This window comes from Bos mutus, chromosome 2 (genome assembly GCF_027580195.1).
Source record: "Bos mutus isolate GX-2022 chromosome 2, NWIPB_WYAK_1.1, whole genome shotgun sequence".
NCBI lineage: Eukaryota > Metazoa > Chordata > Mammalia > Artiodactyla > Bovidae > Bos > Bos mutus.
Genome location: NC_091618.1, coordinates 105,443,331 through 105,465,019, shown reverse-complemented (window position 1 = coordinate 105,465,019; position 21,689 = coordinate 105,443,331). Strand labels below are relative to the sequence as shown.

At 37.7% G+C, this 21,689-nt stretch overlaps 1 long non-coding RNA gene across 1 annotated transcript; it reads left to right on the top strand.

The window, feature by feature from the left end:
- The first annotated feature begins 650 nt into the window (after positions 1–650).
- LOC138990375 (uncharacterized) lies at positions 651–21,273 on the top strand. The gene is made up of 3 exons (XR_011466428.1): positions 651–758; positions 14,427–14,660; positions 19,570–21,273. It is a non-coding gene; the product is annotated as an uncharacterized lncRNA (long non-coding RNA).
- Positions 21,274–21,689: the final 416 nt, after the last annotated feature.

Below are 21,689 nucleotides of genomic sequence, written 5' to 3'. Positions count from 1 at the left end.
TGCCATGCCTTCCTCCGGGGATCTTCCTGACCCAGGGATCGAACCCGTGTCTCATTGGAAGGCAGGTTCTTTACCATGAGCACTACCTGGGAAATTTAGTTAAGACGCATATCAAGGAATAATCTCAGTGAACCCAGTGTCTCTTGCATCTTCCTACATCTCTCTACCAGCATCTGTAAATGCAAATAGAAACCAGGAACTTTTGCCTCATTTGGCAAGCTTAGACATTTACTTGAAAACATTCTGTTGCAAGAAGCCTGAATTCTCTTTATGGAACAGATTTTCTTTCCACTGGGGCATGAAGGGTCCCTTTTAAATTTCTCTGGTTATCTGGAGTAGTAATAGAGCTGAACTATCATTAATCATTAATTTTGAAAGGAGTTCATCTGATAAGTGAGCACCATTTAGGAGTGCCTTGAGGAAATAAGGACTTCCCTGGTGACTCTGACTGTAAAAAATCCGCCTGCAACACAGAAGACATGTGTTCAATCCCTGGGTTGGGAAGATTCCCTGGAGAAGGGAATGGCTACCCACTCTAGTATTTTTGCCTGGTGAATGCTATGGACAGGGGAGCCTGGCGGGCTACAGTCCATGGGGTCACAAAGGGTCGGACACGACCGAATGACTATCACTTTCACTTCTGTCAAAAACTAAAGCGTTCAGTGGGTGTAAAGACTGAGAAAAATATGATCCCCACCTGAACGGAACAAGCTGGACTGGGAGAGAAGAGGTCTACAGGGGCAAAGTGGTGTCAACTGGTGAGTTTGGACATCTGAAAAAGGATGGGAAGGTCGAAAATTAGTTTCCAAAAGGATCCGTTTTTCTAGTTCATGGGTTTGCTTAAAGCTTGTTTAGGAAGCTAGTAACCTCTGTAGTTTTAGCCATCTAATAAACACATCTGATTTAAATACTAGAAGAAGTTTGAAAAGTATCTTAATTTGCTTTGGAATATTTTCAAAATAAATTCTATTTCTAGATGTATTTTCTCCTGGAGAACATTTGTTAATTAGATTTAACTCAGTACCTTCTGGTCCATACTGAAGATGTGTGAGGGAAAAAGAAGACAATGCATTTTTCAAGTAAAATAGGAAAAGGCAGACTTGGCCTTGTTTTTATGGCTCACTGAAAAATTGGGAATATTATAATCTGAAAATAGATGTAGGCAAGATCTGCTATCTTATCCAATCTCCAGAGCAAAATAGTAAAATTCCTGCTCATTAAAGCTAAACATTTTGGGTTTCTCTCCTTTGAGTAACTTGGCTTGCAAGAGTGTTCTCTCAGCAACTTCTCTGAATTTGGTGACTGACTTCATGTAACTCATATCTTTTTCGTGATTTTAAAAGAAAAGCTCCAAACTATACTCATTTTTCTATCTTCTCACAGATGACTTTTCTTTAAGAAGTGCATCTCTTATTGTCTTCATCTCTTAGAGCTCTTTCCCTCCTCACCACCTGTCACCCAAAGGCTCTTTCCAGATAACTTTCCTGTGAAGTAGAAACTACTCTTTAAGGATATTAAAATCATACTTTGGGTTTTAACATGTTTGAAGGGAAAGCTGAAAATACATTTCAAACATTTTAAATATTCATAGTCAGTGATCTTCTAAAAGAGATATCAGACAAATACACGTGGATATTTCCATTATTTAAAATTGAATTGAAATTACTTAAATATTAATAAATAGTGAATTGGTGAAATAAGTACAATAGTACTATGCAGTGTTATAAATAGTGATGTGGAGATAGTCTATCTATCTAATTATCTATCTTTATATATTTTAAATAGCTCAGAGTATATTGCTACCTGAAAGAGTATGGTATGACCTCATCTTTGTCTTTAAAAAATGTGTATGTATTTAACGTCTATCCACATAAATGTCTGAAAGAAGGTACATGAAAATACTGGCTTCTTTGGGTGCTTACGAATATGCGTGAATTTCTTTTTTCTTTTTTACATTTTAATGAATTGTCTGTTTTGTTTTACAGTAAATAGGCATTACTCTTTAATCACAGAAAGAACAAATCATTTTCATTTAAAAATGCATACTATGGGAAATTATGATTTAAGTTCTTTAAAAATCCTTTCAGTAAGAGGTTATTCCATTCTTAATATATTCAAATTAACTATTGAGGAAAATAGATAAACAACTTTCAAATCATAAAACTATAAACAATAGTCCTGGAAGTAGGACTAAGAAACTGTATCTTTGAGCAAGATAATACTCTTAAATATTTTAATGTGAATATATTTAGGGGCAATATCGGGAGTATAATTAAAAAGTGTTAGTTGCTTAGTCATGTTGACTCTGTGACCCCATGGACTATAGCCTGCCAGGTTCCTCTGTCCATGGAATTCTTCAGAGAATACTAGAGTGGGTTGCCATTTCCAACCATGAATCTTGACTGGGGACAGCTATACCCTTTGGGCAGAAGTAACTGCTTTCATCAACTGAGTGAAAATCATTGGTAAAATCTTTTATTATATGTGCATAATGGGAGTCAGAATCTCAACGCACCATTAATGAATTGGGAAATAAAGTATGATGTCTTGTCAGAAACCCTAGAAATGCAATTGTGAGTTATTAGAGTTTCCAGAGTAAAACAGAAGCCTGTACAAATGTTTTGAGGATACCACACAAATAGTACCTGCTTAATTGGCACAAGGCAGAATAACTTAATTAGGGTAATTGACCACAAGGAAACTGGAACCACTAGAATAAAAAAGAAAGGTTCCATTGACCTGTGAGCCTCAAACCCATTGAAAGGAAAATGAAGTACATCTCAGAATTTTCAGAGGCCCCAGTGTCAGTTTCTAGTTTTAGCCAAATTCCTATTCCTGGTAGTTAATACATATTATCTTTGTAATTTTTTTTTACTTTTATACAGGGGTTCATCATTATTGCTCTTATTACTAATAAGGACAAGGAGCTTGGTTTAGGTCCAATTTAAGGTCTGTGGAAATTAGTTTGGTTTCCTTCCAGACCAAGCCAATGAAAATAACTGGTTCCATTCATTTATTAGTCCAGATAAACAAAGCCAGTTTTATTCTGGGCATAATGCTTATCTGTGTGAGTGACCTGCACTGAAGCCCAGGGGAGGACAGAAACCATGAAAAGCAGAAACTGAAAAGTTGGCCTCTTTCCCCAGGAGCCAACTGTGCTCCAGAGCAAGGAGAAACTGTACTCAAATGAGCTGGAGAGCAACAGGCTCTTTTGACCTTTGAATATAGGAAAATAAAAGCAATTTTACTGTGTAATCTGGAAGAACAGTTTTTCCTAGTTTGTACTCAGTTTAACAAAATATAAAAAAGCAAATGGATTGCTCTTTGGGGCACTGCTCTCTCTTTGTCTCCCAAAGTGTATAGAATATGTTTCCTTTGAAAACAAAAGTAAATTATCTTTATTTTGAGATATTTAAGATAATCCTATATATATACTTGAGCTATTTGGAAATGCTCTTATAATAAAACCAAGTATATAAATATAGATATTCATATCAAGATTGTATGTTACTTACTCTCCAGAAAGCTGCTATAGAATTTACCAAAAATGGCTTTTTTCCATTTCTTCAATTAAATAACTTATAATGGCAAATACATTGGCACTGTAAAAATGCAGAATACAAAGTATTTGCAATAAAAGTATACCTGCTTCCCAGGTTCCCATCCAGAACTAATCATCCTTTGTACTTTTTCACTTATCTTTTCAGAAATTTTCCACGCACATACAGCATTTGTATGTAATAAATTAATGTATAAAAAATATTTATGTTTCACAAGTGGGAACTTTCTTGCTTTTACCTACTTTTACTTTTTATTATTTCTTTTATATTGAAATTAAATATATGTCCTAGAGATCATCCAAATAAGCCTATATAGGCCTGCATTATTCTTTCTAATGAATGTAAAATATTTAATTATATGAATGTACCATAATCTATTTGATCAGGTATGTGTTGAAGGATAGAGAGTTGTTACTTGCTTCTTTCTTTTTCTACAAACAATGCTTCAATAAACATTCAGATACATATGTCTTTGCATGCACATATAAGAATGGGTAGATAAGTTCTAGAAGTAGAGTTGTTAGGTTGAAGTCTGCACCTCATTTTAAATTCTCCCTATTATAATAAATTTGATAAAATTTTGATTTTCACTTGAATCATTTCACAATAAAAATGTGAAAAACCAAAGAATTTACTATATAAAATGGAAACAGTGATGGGTGTTGATTTAAGGTCAACAAAACACTCAGTTTTGAATGTTTGTTGTTTAGTCACTCAGTCGTGTCCCACTCTTGCAATCCCATGGACTGTAGCCTGCCAGGCTCCTCTGTCCATGGGATTTCCCAGGCAAGAATATTGCAGTGGGTTGCCATTTCCTTCTCCAGGGGATCTTCCTGGGCCAGGGATGAAACCTGCATCTCCTGTATTGGCAGGCAGATTCGTTACCACTGAGCGACCCAAGAAGCCCTTTGAATGTTCAATGACCCTGAAAATAGTCATGTAGATGCTACTAACCCAGAGAGAAAGAATCTCTACAAGCTTACACTCCCTAAAAAAAAAAAAATCCAGCTTTTAGTTCTGAAAGAATTTGGCACTAAGTTGTGAAGAGGATATTTTCTAGAGCATTTACGGTCTCAAAGCAATTCAATTCAACACTGCAAGTACTTATTGCCTGTTTATTCATTATAAATCCCAGTGGACTGTAAAAAGAATTGTATGCTGTCCCTGCCCATCAGGAACATGAGAGTATGATCACTGCATAAGCAAGCTATTTAGTGAAAGAGACTTATTTTGGGGGAAAAGGGGATTACTGTAACATGGAAAAATCTTTATCATATCAGTTCTCACATAACAAAGTTATGTCATGTCAGCAGTGATATAAGGGAAGACATATTTCTTTAGCACATTATGGGTGTTAATTTCAAATATTATAAAGGAATAAAAAATGGAGGAAAGCAAGGAAAAAAGAACATGAAAAACAAAAACAATTTCCAGCATGCATCATCCAGAAAAACTTCTTTTCTTTGTATCTCCATCAGTCATGTGATGGCCCCAATTTCACACCTTATGACTCATCTACCATGAATTATTTGCTTTTCTCTGCAACACACACAGCACTCTCCTATTGCATTGCCTTTAAATGTCTCCCTTATGTTAGTCCACCCAGTAATAGTCTGTTTATCCTTGCATTGCTGACTCAAGGATCATTATTTTCTCTTTCACCCAGGAAAATATACCCCTTTCTTCCCCTACACTCCTATGCTTCTAGGGTAATATCTCCATCATAGTTTGTGTGTGTGTGTGTGTGTGTGTGTGTGTGTGTGTGTATTGGCCATGACATGTGGCTTGTGGGATCTTAATTTCCCAACTTCCCAACGGGGATCAAACCTAGGTCCAGTCATGAAAGCGCCAGGTCTTACCCACTGGACCACCAGGGAATTCCTTCTTTTTTTTTTTTCTTTTCTTCTTGACCTTTTGTATTTCTGAGCTTTGTGTTCTTTCTTGCAATATTTTCACATACTGTCTTTGTCATGGTTACCTGTGAATATTACAACTAGGCTATCGTTTCTTTATTTTCTCCCAAAAATACAAGTTTATCTCTCTCACAATTTTTAAATACAGACTGCTCTGTATTTAATTTTACAAAGCTTACTGTGTGTCTGCCATCCAGTTAGGATGCTAATTTAATGGCTCATGTTGCATCATTAGGGTTTCCCTGATAGCTCAGTTGGTAAAGAATCTGCTTGCAATGCGGGAGAACTGGGTTCGATCCCTGGGTTGCATCATTAAACACTTGGTAATAATAGCAAATGATCATAGTGCTTACAATGTGTGGGCACTCTCTTAAGCACTTTATATAATTAACTTTAATTCTCACAGCAACTGTGGGAAGTAGACTTGGTAATACTGTGGAAACTGAGGCACTGACAGGTTTGATATTTGCCCAAGTTTAATGTTAAGTGTTGGAGAAGGCAATGGCACCCCACTCCAGTACTCTTGCCTGGACAGAGGAGCCTGGTAGGCTGCAGTCCATGGGGTTGCTAACAGTCGAACACAACTGAGCAACTTCACTTTCACTTTTCACTTTCATGCATTGGAGAAGGAAATGGCAACCCACTCCAGTGTTCTTGCCTGCAGAATCCCAGGGACGGGGGAGCCTGGTGGGCTGCCGTCTATGGGGTCGCACAGAGTCGGACATGACTGAAGTGACTTAGCAGCAGCAGCAGCAATGTTAAGTGTTGGCACCAGATACTCTGGGCCATTGTTTGAAAATGACTAGAGGTTTGAGCAGACATTTACATTAACAGTTAGAGCTAGGCATCACAATTCCTGTTTTGGAGATGAGGTTCAGAGAGGCAAAATAGCTTATTCAAAGTCACATAGCTTGTTGGCAAAAACAGGATCCAAATTATGTTTAATTTCAAAATCCGTGTATTTTCCACTGCCTGTTCTTCAACTCAACCTATCTCTTTCTGGGGCATGACTCAAGTTTCAGATTCAGCATTTCTCAGCAGTAGTTTTTGCCTGCCAGCATCCATCTTCCTTTTCTCTAGTAACATCATGTTATTCCTTCAAGGACCTACCCCATCTTACCCTCAATACATGGAGGACACAGGAATTACATTCCTGTTATGGTTACATGTCTTCTTCCCAGGAAGATTTGAAGTTTCTTGAAAGCAGGGATAGTTTCCTCTTTTTCCTCTTCCTCTTCCCTCTTCTTCTTTAACTCTTTCTCTTCTTTTTCTTGTAGGTACATCTCACATGCATAATCCTTAGTAGAGGCTGAAAATATTTTCTGAATCAATGTCTTGCACATGGGACTTGCTTACTCTGTATTTGTGAAATTGGATTGTTTGACAAGATTGCAAATAAAATGAGCCTCAGCAAAGTATAAGAATCTCAGCAGGCAGAGAAAGGTCAAATACATGCCCCAGGCATATTCTGTTTCCTTGTACCATTCAAAAACAGAGCATTTGAGCTACTGGAGGTTTCTGAGATGGTTTTCATGGGAAACTCCACATAGAATTCTTGAGCATAATCCAACCTGTTAGACATGAAGGAGCAATGAAGCTGACAAATTCCATATCTTAGAAAAAAAAAAAAAAAAGCAGCATTCTCCAGGTAGAGAAGTAAAGGGATCATACCTATATCTCATTGGCAAAAGGCAGATAATCCCTATGTGGCATTAATCTAAATTTGATTAAGACATTTAGAGTTTCTAAATTAAAAAAAGATTATTATGTCCACCTATCCTCTACCTTTCTAAAACTAGAATTCAAAACAAAATGAAACTGTACACTCTAAACTAAAAATAAACATAACAAAGTCTTGTAGAATTCTATTTTTTTTCTACTACTGATGATCACTTTTAGGCTTTCCAGAAAGGATCACTGTCTATCAAAAATTTTTTGGAGGAATCTGCTCTGTTGTGTCTCAAGCATGTTGCTGATTTTTCTTTGGAATAGTCTTGTGTTGCCTCTAAAGATGAAGGCAGCAGTAATCAAAGTGTTGATCCAGTCATGAAAAGAGAATGTCTCTGTTTTGTACAGTGACCCTAACTTGAGACTTAACTGGTCTAGATAGCCTCTCTCTTCCTTGTTCAACAGTTTGACATGCATTATTCCTGTACAAAAACCACAATTTATTTCCTATTACCCACAGCAGCATTGCCTGAACATTTTCTGAAGAAAATCATTTTAATAGATGTAATGCAAAAAGTGCTTTGAGGTCACACGTATATGGGGCTTTCATTTCATCCACTGGGGTTATCATGATATCATGTTACCTATTATCATATTAAGAAAGATCTTAAAGGGGAAAAAAAGGTGTACATAGTGACAATATGGGGTCTCCAAAAAGCTGACGCTGGATACCATAATTACCGTGGGACAAAAGAAAAGTGAAGGATGCTAGTACAAACGTGCAAGTCAGACAAGATGCAAGCAATTAAAATGAGTCTTCTCAGTACTACACTTGAATTCCTGCTTTTGACTAAAGACCCTAATACTTTAATCAGCTATTCTCCAGACTGCTAAATCTAGTATAGAAGGGCTATGTTTTTAATTGTACATAACCTAAATGTAGAGTACATCATGCAAAATGTTGGGCTGGATGAAACACAAGCTAGAATCAAGATTGCTGGGAGAAACATCAATAACCTCAGATATGCAGATGACACCACCCTTATGGCAGAAAGTGAAGAGGAATTAAAGAGCCTTAAAGAGCCTCTGGATGCAAGTGAAAGAGGAGAGTGAAAAAGCTGGCTTAAAACTCAACATTCGGAAAACTAAGATCATGGCATCTGGTCCCATCACTTCATGGCAAATAGATGGGAAGACAATGGAAACAGTGACAGACTTTATTTTCTTGGGCTCCAAAATCACTGCAGATGGTGACTGCAGCCATGAAATTAAAAGATGCTTGCTTCTTGGAAGAAAAGCTATGACAAACCTAGATAGCACATTAAAAAGCAGAGACATTACTTTGCCAACAAAGGTCTGTATACTCAAAGATATGGTTTTTCCAGTAGTCATGTATAGATGTGAGATTTGGACCATAAAGAAGGCTGAGTGCTGAAGAATTGATGCTTTTGAACTGCAGTTTTGGAGAAGACTCTTGAGAGTCCCTTGGACTGCAAGGAGATCAAACCAGTCAAATCTAAAGGCAATCAGTCCTGAGTACTCATTGGAAGAACTGATTCTGAAGCTGAAACTCCAAAACTTTGGCCACCTGATGCAAAGAACTGATTCATTAGAAAAGACCCAGATGCTGGGAAAGATTGAAGGCAGGAGGAGAAGGGGACTACAGAGGACAAGATGGATGGATGGCATCACTGACTTGACATGAGTTTGAGCAAGTTCTGGGAGATGGTGAAGGACAGGGAAGCCTGGCCTGCTGTAGTCCACGGTGTTGCAAAGGGTCGGACACAACTGAGCGACTGAACAACAACAAAACATAAAATTGTGGGAATTCAAGGAGGCGGGTAATGTGAAAGAGGAAGTGTCTGCTAAGAGAAAATGTGGCTTAGATCATCACTGTTTCCTTTTGGAGCCATCGATACTTCTCTTTTTGCTAATTTTCGTCTAAATTTCTGTTTTCTGTCTCTATTTACTGAAGGACAACAGTGAGAAGAGCTGGGTCTGGAAAGGAAGTAGCCCAAAGGATAGTTTCAATACTGGCAAATATTTTCACTTAATAATGATTAATATTTCCCTAAGTGCTGATATGTCACTGTGCTAAGACTTGTATCATCCCATTCAATCAAGTTCTTCCTAAAGTAGGTACTATTGTTTACCTAGGTTTACAAATGAGGAAATGGAGACTTAGAGAAGTTCAAACAAACAAACTTATCCAGTGTCCTATAGCTGTGTTTTAATTACTTATCCTGAAATGACTAAGGAATGAAAGGGTCATGCTCTAGGAATTAAAAGCCCCAGACTGTTGTCCCAACTTTTCTTAAACTTTCTGAGCCTCAGAGCTTCATCTACCTAAGTTATGGGGTTATTGTGTAGATCAGTAAGATAATGTTTACTTGAAGGACTTGTAAATACAGACAAACCATAATGCATTACTATATTATACATAAGAGAATGGATCTTGAGTTAGGAAGTTTCCACCTCAGGACTGAAGTTGGGAAAGACCAGACTGAAATGTTAGAAGAAGAAAGGTGGCTATGTGGTGAAGAATTCTGATATTTGGGAAGATGGGGCAGACTGAGGAAGATGAACCCAAGATGCCTTCTGGGAGAGGGAAAGAGGAAGTTCCCAGTGGAAGATGAGTATGTGATGACCAGTATGGGATTCTTAGAGCAAAAAAATTAATAAAAAAGCCGAGAGAGAGAGAGAGGATGTAAAGCCCAACCCAAAGCTACATACTGGAGAAGATGATGGCATCCCACTCCAGTACTCTTGCCTGGAAAACCCCATGGACGGAGGACCCTGGTGGTCTGCAGTCCATGGGGTCGCGAAGAGTCGGACACGACTGAGCGACTTCACTTTCACTTTTCACTTTCATGCATTGGAGAAGGAAATGGCAACCCACTCCAGTGTTCTTGCCTGGAGAATCCCAGGGACGGCAGAGCCTGGTGGGATGCCGTCTATGGAGTCGCACAGAGTCAGACATGACTGAAGCGACTTAGCAGCAGCAGCAAAGCTACATACATACAGAATGCCTGTGTGTGTGCTCAGCTACTCAGTCGTGTCTGACTCTTTGAGACCCCATGGACTGTAGCCTTCCTGGCTCGTCTGTCCATGGAATTTTCCAGGCAAGAATACACAAACAAAATAGTATAAGAGAAATAAAGACATGGAATCTTCTCTGGCTGCTGGATTGTCTACGTTTGCTTATTGTAGCTGCAGGAACAAAAGGTAACCTATTCTGAAGAAGAGAGAACTGCATCCTTGCTCTTCAGCATTTTTGTTTCGGGGATTCATGGGATATATACATTATTTCTATGGGCTTGTTTTTTTCCTATTTTTTCCCCTTAAGGGGGAATGTACAAAATTGAATTTGACATTTTTGCCAAACGTCTTAAGCCAGTGGTCCTCAAATTTAGTAATTGTTAGAATCCCTGGGATAGGTTTGCCAGATTTAGCAATTAAAAATATAGAACATGCAGTAAATTTTCAGTTAAATACTGAAGAATTTTGTTATATGTCCCAAATAGCTCATGGGACATGCCTATACCAAAAAAAATTTACTCATTGTTCATCCAAACTCCAAAGTTAGCTGAAAATTCTGTATTTTATCTAGCAGCCCTACCTGGAGCTTGTTAAAATTCAGACTCACCTGTTCCATATTCTAATTCTGGAAGTACATCTGAAGTAGGGCCAAGTGATCCTCCCGATGATTCCAATGCAGCTTATGCTTAGCTAACACCCTGAGACATACGGGGTAAGCTTGGAATATGCCAACATGGGAATGAGAGGTTTCAAGAGGCCCGGAGGACATCTTCGGAAGATGATGGAGGTATGTGTGCAGTGCTTAGGGGATACTGGAAGACCTGTTCCTTGAGTGCAGCAGGGAGAAATCTGAGTGCTAAGACCCCAGTGTGGTAACTTAGTCCCCACTGTTGTGTCATTTAGTCCTTTCAACAACCCCTGGAAGAAGAAAATCTATTATCTCAATCTCTTTACATGAGGAAACAAAAGATCAGGGTGAAGTAACTTGCCCAAGGTCACATAGGTAGTATTTCACGGGTCAGGTCTGATCTAACATCAATCGTTTCCATAGTCCACGTTCTGAATCAGCCCTATGCAATGCTAGGAAGTTTGGGCAATTTTGCCTGTGCAACTTTTTCCCACTCCCATTTACAGCCTTCTTCAAATTGCGGAGTTAACTAAAATATAGTCAGGTATGTGACATCTGCACTCTAGAAGTACTCAAAGATCTCCACATTCTAATGTATAATAGCCAAAAGGCCTGGCGGTTTGTGAAAAGCTTAAGGGTCTAAGCTGATGAAAAAATGGAAGAGCCATTAGATAAGATATTGTTTGAGGCAAGGTTTTTTTTTGTCTAGAATGCTCAGCACCAGCCAGAATCATCACATCAAAGGGGAGTGTGTCAGGGGATGCTCTCCTCTGGTGCATCAACCAACCATTTTCTCACCAGGGGACCTAAGTTGAATAGTCTCTGAAGAGGACACTGGCAGAGGCCACTAGATATAGGGAACAGGTTGATGAAGAAATTGGATCTGATAAGACTAGAAAGGAGACAACCCAAAGAAATCGTGGCTTCAGTTTTCTAATATTTGTAGAACTGGTAGGAGGGAAGAGCAACGAGCAAGGACCATAGGTTAGATGTTAGCAGGAAAAGGATTTTGACTCCACATATGTGGCGGAGTGCACTATTATTCACAATTATTGCTGTTTCTCTGGGGCATGTCTTTTTCTGCCTTGTCCCTTCCTAGGGGAGGTTTTCACATGATTCATGTTGAAAACTTTAAGGTCCAGCATGGGACTCTCCACTCTCTTTTCCTCTGCCACGAGATCTGCAGTGTCCCTGAGAGGGACATTCGCCTGGATCCCAGATGGAAACTGATATGGGGCAGAGCAAAGCTGACCTGGGGCAGGCACCCAGTATAAGCAAGAAGGAAGCCTCTGTGGTTGAAAAAAAGTCACAGACATTTTCCAGCTTTTTATTTCTGTGGGATATCTCACTTTTGCTGACAGGCAAAATGAGAAAGCACTCTCTAGAAGTCAGAGTGGTCCAAGGAGGGAAAGGACAACCTGGAGAAATGAAGAGTTTCCTGGACTAGAAGTATTCAAATATAGCTACAGACAACTTAGAAGGATGTTTGAAAAGCAGGGCGGGGTTGGGGGAGGGAGGCGGGGGTGGAGGCTGGGAGAGGTGAATTGAAGTATTGGCTGAGTGGTTAGGACATTAAGCTCCTTTCCATATCTGAGAGTCTGTGCTGCATGAGTAATAAGGTAAAAGTAGCTGTGAAATGGGCAAGGCCTTTTGCACAGCCAGGCTTTAAATACACTTGAGGAGGAGGAGCACAGTGACACTAGGGCAGATTAATATCAGCTAGTGGTTACTGAAATTTAGAATATTAACTTGTGTTTTGTTTGAGAACAGGCTTCTGGAATGTAACTAAAAAGAGAGTTAAATATTTATGTGGTTTGAGATTAACCATAAAAGACCTTCAGGGGAGGCTTAGAATACAAGAATAGCTCCGGAAAGTGTAATTCAGTCACTGACTCGGGCCTCTCCCAGAACCCTGCTAACTGTTAGATGTACAATGCCAAGCCACACGCTTGGCCAGAGATCAGAGAAAGCAGCCACGAGTGGGATCCTGCCGTTTCATCGATCTGCAGCCCAGAGAAAGGCCAAGTTGGGGTTCACTCCCTTCTCTCTCCCCTTTCCTGTTTTGTCCCTTCATAATCCCAAGTTTTTCTCTTGGCTCTTCTTTCACCCTTCAATTCCCCTCACTCTTAATATTGTCTCTTAATACTCTGACCTGTCATTATTGGATCATCTCTCAATAATCTGATCTTGATTCTACCTATCATTTATTTACCTAAGTCACCAGTGAGAAAGCTAGAAACGAAAAGGTAAAACAAAGCAACATTGTAAAATCAGGAAAGTGTTCATTTATTCAATGAATTAAGCAACATGTGGTGGAGTGTGTACTATGTACAAGCATGGCTTTGAGGGGAAGAAAAGATAAATTCCAAACTTCAGATCCACTGCTTAAGACACAGGGGACCTTGAACAAGTTCCTGAAAGTCTCAGTGTTTCAGTTCCTAATCCTTAAAATGAGGTCAGTAATCTCCTGGCAGGGTAGTTGGAAAGATTAAGTAAAGTAAAATACTTTATACTGCAAATACATAAAAGATACCAGGTAAAAGGTTGATAAATTTCATAACATTTTAGTTCAGCTTGGATCTGTGTTTACAGTTTATTTATTTAATTTCAGGTTTAATACCTTAAAAGCTAGATCCATTTTCTGTTAGTATATTTCAGTGTCCACCATTTGGTTGATCACAGTATTGTATAGTAAGTACTTGAAGACATGGGACCAAAATCTACATATCTAGGTAATATTATGTTGGATTAACCAAATTTTTGGCCAACCCATATTTCATATATATGCTATGGACTGAATGTTTTTATCCTTCCCTCAAAATTCACATGTGGAGTTCTAACCTCCACTGTGATGATATTTAGAAGTAGGGCCTTTGGAAGATAAATAGGTTTAGATGAGGTCATGAAATGGGGCCCTCATAGTGGGATCATTGTCCTTATAAGAAGAGGAAGAGAGACCAGAGCACTCTCTCACCATTACATGAAGACACAGTAAGAAGGTAGCATTCTCAGCAGGATTCGACTCCAGCAACACCTTGATCATGAACTTCCTGCCTCCAGAACTGTGAGAAACAAATGGCTGCTATTTGAGTCACCCAGCCTATGTTTTGTTATAGCAAGCTGAGCTAAGACTACACACACACACATATGTACATAAGCCTTCAGCACCGGGAGATAGTGCAGCACAGAGGAGCCTGGCAGGCTGTAGTCCAAAAAGAGCTGGGCACAACTTAGTGATTGAAAAATAACAAAAACAACAAAGTTTTGTATAGTACCTCTCCTTTAGAACAACTGAGTGAGATTTGGAGATACTGCCTTAGTATATAGATTATAGTGTATATATCTATATCATATGAATGTCTATATCTAATAAAGGATTTAGTGTCAACTATTTTTGTTATGATGTAGGTCCCATACAGAAGGAAGGGAATAGACGCAATCCCAGTCTTTTAGAATTTTACATTTGTCCAAATGATCTAGGGCATTTGAACAGGTCCTTTTTGTTCCCTTCTTTACTGACAGGTTTATGATTTTCCTTGAAGTGTCAGTGTGTTCACCCTTGCAGTGTCTCACAGTGGTCTAAGTCAATCATGAGAATCTTGTTTCCTGCTTTCCCAGCCCCCCTTGAAACTTGTGGTGTTCTTGAGACATAAGAAGTCCCTAAGGGGGCTCCTTGAGAAGCTTTCACCTTTTTGACAAAAAGAGACAAGTAGTTGGGAGCCGCTTTCACCATCCTGTTCTGGCTTAAGTGCTGGCTGGCAGTGACCATTTTGATTTTGTGACCCTGATATGACAAGTGGAGGAAGAAAAGTCGACATGCCAAAGGTGGTGGAGCAGAAAAATTAAAAAAAAGTAAGTTATTGATTATACTGTTGAGTAAGCCAAAGACTTGTTACATCATAAAAATAAAAAAGCTATCTGTTAAGTCACTATTAGATATTTTTGATAAATTGCAACCAAAGATAATATTATTTTTAAATTTTATTTTATTTTTTTGGAACTCATGCTATTTTTATTGTCTCTTCACTTTTCCATGTTTTTACCTCTTTCATCTTCTTTTTTTTTTTAATTTTATTTTATTTTTAAACTTTACAATATTGTATTAGTTTTGCCAAATATCAAAATGAATCTGCCACAGGTATACCTGTGTTCCCCATCCATTTTTAAATTTTATTTATTGATTTTTTTTATTGTGCTGGGTCTCTGTTGCTGCCCACAGGCTTTCTCTGGTTGCGGTGAGCAGGGGCTGCTCTTGGTTGCAGTGCATGGGTTTTTCATTGCAGTGGCTTCTCCTGTTGTAGAGCACGGCTCTAGAGTGTACAAGCTTCCGTAGCTTAGTGCACAGGCTTAGTTGCTCTGTGGCATGTGGGATCTTGCCAGACCAGGGATCAAACTCTTGTCTCCTGCATTGGCAGGTGGATTCTTTACCCCTGAGCCACCCCTTTGAGTGAGGCCCCAAAGGTATTCTTGATAGATATCAGATAAAAGGATAATGTATAGTGGAATTTCTGCTGCTGTGAAATTTCAGGACAAATGAATAGTGGAATGAAATATTATTGGTATTTGATATTTGATATCATTGGTATAATGATATTTCAAATATCATTGGAAACAAAAAAAAGAGAAGGTTTCACTGAGGAGCTCTTTCTCCCATAAGAATACAATTTATTTGAGCAAACAAAATCTTCAATATTTATACTATCTTAAAGTAGATATAGTAAGAAACATGAAAATATATATTTTGATCCTGAAAAAAGAATATATATATATATTCCAAATATATATATACATCTAGCATTCTTCATGCTTTGAAATATATGTGTATATATATATATTTGAAATATGTGTATTTCAAAGCATGAAGAATGCTAGATGTATATGACTATCTGATGATGAAAGAAAATTATTTGAGTGAAAATTTTTATAGTAAATAGTAATTATATAATGTTGGCAATTAACACAGTTTGCCAGCTGTCTCCACATGTTTAAGGAAGCTAAGCATCTATTTCTGCTTTATTGACTATGCCAACGCCTTTGACTGTGTGGATCGCAATAAACTGTGGAACATTCTGAAAGAGAAGGGAATACCAGACTACCTGACCTGCCTCTTGAGAAACCTATATGCAGGTCAGGAAGCCACAGTTAGAACTGGACATGGAACAACAGACTGGTTCCAAATAGGAAAAGGAGTACGTCAAGGCTGTATATTGTCACTCTGCTTATTTAACTTATATGCACAGTACATCATGAGAAACGCTGGACTGGAAGAAACACAAGCCGGAATCAAGATTGCCAGGAGAAATATCAATAACCTCAGATATGCAGATGACACCACCCTTATGGCAGAAAGTGAAGAGGAACTAAAAAGCCTCTTGATGAAAGTCAAAGAAGAGAGTGAAAAAGTTGGCTGAAAGCTCAACATTCAGAAAACGAAGATCATGGCACCTGGTCCCATCACTTCATGGGAAATAGATGGGGAAACGGTGGAAACAGTGTCAGACTTTATTTCTTTGGGCTCCAAAATCACTGCAGACGGTGATTGCAGCCATGAAATTAGAACACGCTTACTCCTTGGAAGGAAAGTTATGACCAACCTAGATAGCATATTCAAAAGCAGAGACATTACTTTGCAAACAAAGGTCCGTCTAGTCAAGGCTATGGTTTTTCCAGTAGTCATGTATGGATGTGAGAGTTGGACTGTGAAGAAAGCTGAGCGCCGAAGAATTGATGCTTTTGAACTGTGGTGTTGGAGAAGACTCTTGAGAGTCCCTTGGACTGCAAGGAGATCCAACCAGTCAGTCCATTCTGAAGGAGATCAGTCCTGGGTGTTCATTGGAAGGACTGATGGAGTACTGGAGCTGAAACTCCAGTACTTTGGCCACCTCATGCAAAGAGTTGACTCATTGACTCATTGGAAAAGACTCTGATGCTGGGAGGGATTAGGGGCAGGAGGAGAAGGGGACGACAGAGGATGAGATGGCTGGATGGCATCACCGACTCGATGGACATGAGTTTGGGTAAATTCCAGGAGTTGGTGATGGACAGGGAGGCCTGATGTGCTGCGATTCATGAGGTCACAAAGAGTCGGACACAACTGAGCGACTGAACTGAAGTGAACTGAAGCATCAATATATTCCTTTAAAATTTTTTGAAAGTTTGGCTGCAGTCTGATTTTCTTACTCTTAACTACTCCTTCCTCACCATGACCACCACATATCAGTCTGTGTCCTAATGCCTGTTTGATGGTCTTGGAGTGTTTGCCTTACTGCAATTTTCTCCTGAGATATTATTACCTCAGAATACATTCAGTAGTCTTTTATACTTTCTCAGTTTCAAAAACATCTGAGTTTTACATTTCTAAGCCTATAAAAACTTCTAATAGAAGTAGTTCTTACCATGAAATTTTTTTTCATAAAGGCGTTTGATCATAGTTGGACAGTCAGTTTTATATACTTTTCCTGTTGACCTCTTTTAAAACTGACTTTCCTATATTTGTAATATTTGGTCATTACAAAATTTCCAACTCGAAACCTTGTGATTTGCTGCTATGTTCAGAGGGATCAGAGTCAAATTTAGAAGTTCCAAAGACATCCCTTCAACATGTATATCTATTTAGTCACAGTAGCAGTTTGTATTGTATAACAAACCACACTATAAAAAATGGTCTTAGTCTTTCTAAAATTTATCTCACAGAGTTATGACATGGAATGATATCCTTTAAATGATCAAATAGCAATTTTAATACTGATAGAGATGAATTTTGAAAATCCTTTACTCGCAAAAAAATAAACACAAAAAACCCTTTATTAGACACCATTGTCAAGAATATACTCAATGAGGTTCAGATCTATTATACAAACACTTTTTAAAAATAGAAAAAGATAATTATATAATACTATGTAAAATAAATTTTAATAATTCTAAAATTATTTTTTAAAAAATTAACAGAGAAAATACAAACCAAAGCATTAAAATTAAGTTCTGCTCAAGTCTTTGTTCTTGTTTTGTACACAAGTCATCACTATTTCAGTTATAGTGAAAATTAGCCTCTTTCTCCCCCATTAGCCTGTCAAGGGCAGGAAATGAAAGTGAAAGTGTTAGTCACTCAGTCATGTCTGATTCCTTGTGACCCCATGGACTGTGGCCCATTCAGCCTCCTCTGTTCATGAATTCTTCAGGCAAGATTACTGGAGTGGGTTGCCATTCCCTTTCCAGTGGATCTTCCTGACCCAGGGATTGAATCCACATCTGCTTTGCAGACAGATTCTTTACCATCTGAGTCAACAGGGAAGCCCATCAAGGGCAAAGAATGGTCTGGTCTTACTCACTCTAGCGACTAGCAGAGTGCCTGGTACATACTGACAAATATTCATAATATTTGTTGAATGAATGATATCCTTCCTGCTTCAGACTTTCATGACCCTCCCTTGTCTAATAATTTAGCACAAATTCTTTCCCCCAACAGATAGGTCTTTATACATAACCTGTCTGAGCCCAACCACCTTTAACTAGAACAGAGCGTGCCTACAACATGCCTTAAGCTTTTAGCTGCAGGGCCTGCTTTGTCCAAAATCTTGACTTTGTATTTCACCGCATCTCAAAAGATTCATATCACTTGCTTTACAAAGATACTTCTTGTCCCTCTTAACCAATAGGGTTTCTTTCTTTTGTGCATCACTACAATATGTCTTTTATGGCATTTGTCATATTTTGCTTTTGATTATATGTATTTTCATTTACAATCTATCCCATCAACACTGTAAGATCCTTGAATAAGTTCTTTTATCACTCCCCACAGCACAGCATACAAAGTAGGCATTTCATTCAGACATAAGTGTGTAAACCTACTGTTTGGGCCATCAGAGTTCTTAGCTGTGAGAAGGAAGCTACTAATGCAAAACACATATTATTAGAGTATTCCAAATTACACAGTGATGAAGGATGAAAGCTTCTGTAACAGCTTACATGGGTTGAATCCTCATTCTGCTGCTCAATAGCTTTGTAGCCTACATAATCTTCTAAATATCAGTTTCCTCACCTGAAACATGGTAATACTACGACCTGCCTCACAGGGCTTTTGTTCAAATTAAATGAAATAAGTTGTGTAAAATGTTTCGTATACATAATACACACTTGTTACGATTCCCTCTTAGTATTATTATTATTTGAGCTTAGGACGTTTGATTTTTTTGATGGCTGATATACTTGCACTGCAGTATTAGAAGATTATAGGTTAGAAAGTATCTCTGCACTGAGTAGCCCTTCATCAACCAAATAATTTAGGGCCCGTATATATATTGCTTATAAATCTCAAAAAATTTCTGCAATTCTCCATTTAATTTTTGTGGAGACCTTTGATGGGCTTCCCTGGTGGCTCAGACAGTAAAGAATCTGATTGCAATACAGGAGTCCCAGGTTTGATCCCTGGATGGGGAAGATCCCCTGGAGAAGGAAATGGCTACCTGCTCCAGTATTCTTGCCTGGAGAATTCCGTGGATAGAGGAGCCTGGTGGGCTACAGTCTATGGGGTCACAAAGAGACCTTTGATATGCTTATTATCATGATATTTAATGTCCAATTATTCCTCATTAGGTTAATAGCAATGATTTATTATTAATAACTCTGTTTACTTATTTAGTATTTATAAACCACATTATAAAGGCTTTTTAGGAATACATTAGGGAGTAATGTATATTACTGAGTACATTGCCCCACTGGAATTATGTACTATCTAAACCACTGTACCTTCATTTCAAAATAGGGCTTCACAGCTTTCTCGTCCTAGCACAGGAGACCATCGAGGGTGCGTGCATTAATCAACTGAGCAGAAGATCTGGGAGGACATCACTCAACGAATCTTCAAGATACTATTACCATGTGCTTGATTCTAATTTAAATAATTTGGAGTTCTTATAAGATTAGGAAGTTTTGAAAAGTAGAATGTCGACACAAAGAGAGTGAAAAGAAAATTTGGGGGAGCATTTTACAAAATGTTTCTTCTAAAGAACAACATGCTTTTATAGGCCTGAACTGATTTAAAAAAACTTATTAGATATAAATGAGAAGCATGTGCTTCTGGTGGTATTATACTCAAAGGATTTTAGTTAAGTAATGTCTAAACTTTCAGAGTATTTGAAATATACCCAGTTGGACAGTTAATGAACCCTCTTCAACTTAAAGTAGAGAACTGCTACAAGAGAAAAAAATGCACAAAAAAAGTTATAGAAGAGACAAATGGATATTGAAATCTTTTCCAGTGTTCCCATTCCAATGATTTTTAGGAGTTATAGTTAAAGAAGTACAGCTTTCCTTCCATCCCTGAAATTGGTTTCTTGCATAACACATTATTTTGAATGTCAGCAATAAGCCCTTGAACTTCTTTAGACCAAAGACCAAGATTGAGAATAGAGTGAATGCCTATTTCAGTTCTAGAAATGAAGGCATCGTAGTATAATAGAAGGCAAGTGAAAGATAAATACATTTGTTTTTCCATCTGCTAAGACATAACTAAAACATTCTTCCCATTTTTTCCTTAATATTTTGTTTCCTGGCAACTAATAACAAAAATTCCCAATCAACCACATCTTTCACAATTCTTGGTTCTTAAAAAAAAAGCAGCACTAATACTGTTAGTTAGATTTCTAATATATAAAATTATTTTCAAAAAAGTACTATATATTAAAAAGTTATATATATTATATACACAGGCATACATACATAAAATTATATGTGTATGTATAGTTCAGTAAAGGAGCTATAGGGATGTATTATACAACCATTCTGAAGAACAATGGGGCACTATCTGGTAAATTTTCTGTAACCCAGCTATTTTACTCCTGGATGTTTATTAAAGAGAAGCTCTTTCACATGTACCAGAAGGAAACTAAAAGAATACTTTTAGCAGCACTGTTTGTGATCTCTTTCTCTCTCATATGTGCACTTGGAGATTTTTCCGATGTTTATCAAAAGCAGAATGGATTAACCTGATACAGTGTGAATCTTGTCTACACAGCAAAAAAATTAGCAAAATCTTACACCTATATTTCCATAATATATAAAGTTCAAAAATGTATACAAAATTAACCAGTATTTTGTTTAGGCATACAAACATATGAGGCAAAACCAAAGAAAAACTGGACAATAATTAGCACAAAATTCAAAGCTTTGATTAAGACCTGACAGAGTCCCAAGGGGACATGAAAGTAATATTCTTTCTCTTCACGTAGGTGGTGGGTAGAGAGTTGTTCATTGCATTGTGATTCTTTATATATTGCACATATATAATAAATGTTCTTTTGAAACTGCTCAGTATGTGGTAAAAACATATAAACAATAAAACAATAAAAAGCAAAGGTCTACACAATTACTGCCATTATTATATTTGAACAAAATGTTTTAAAAGTAATATATTGTTCAGTCATTTATAATCATCTACTTTTGTGTGGTCTGGGACATTATTTCCTGATATAGCATAGCATGAGATTATGGCAGCGTTTAAGTACTATTAAAAATAAAAAGGTGGCAAAACTAATCAGTCTGGTTCATTTTATTTTGTGATGCTACAAAGGGTCAAATTCCATAAAACCAACTGACGGGCTGTCCCAGGACTTTTGCTTTAGACAATCTTTAAAAATGAAAGGTTATTTTGAAAACTCACTGAGATATTATAAAATACATTTTTTCATGAGGATTTTTATTTTCTTGTACCTTTTTACTGAATAGTTTTATATTACACATTTCTAGAATGATCCCTTAAACATGATCCATGCACTGCAATTCCATCTGTCTAGTGTGTTTATATGGGGTCCAAAAGTCAGGTTACAACATTCACAATTTAATTTTTTATATTGATGAATTTTATTGTATCTTCTCACTTTATGA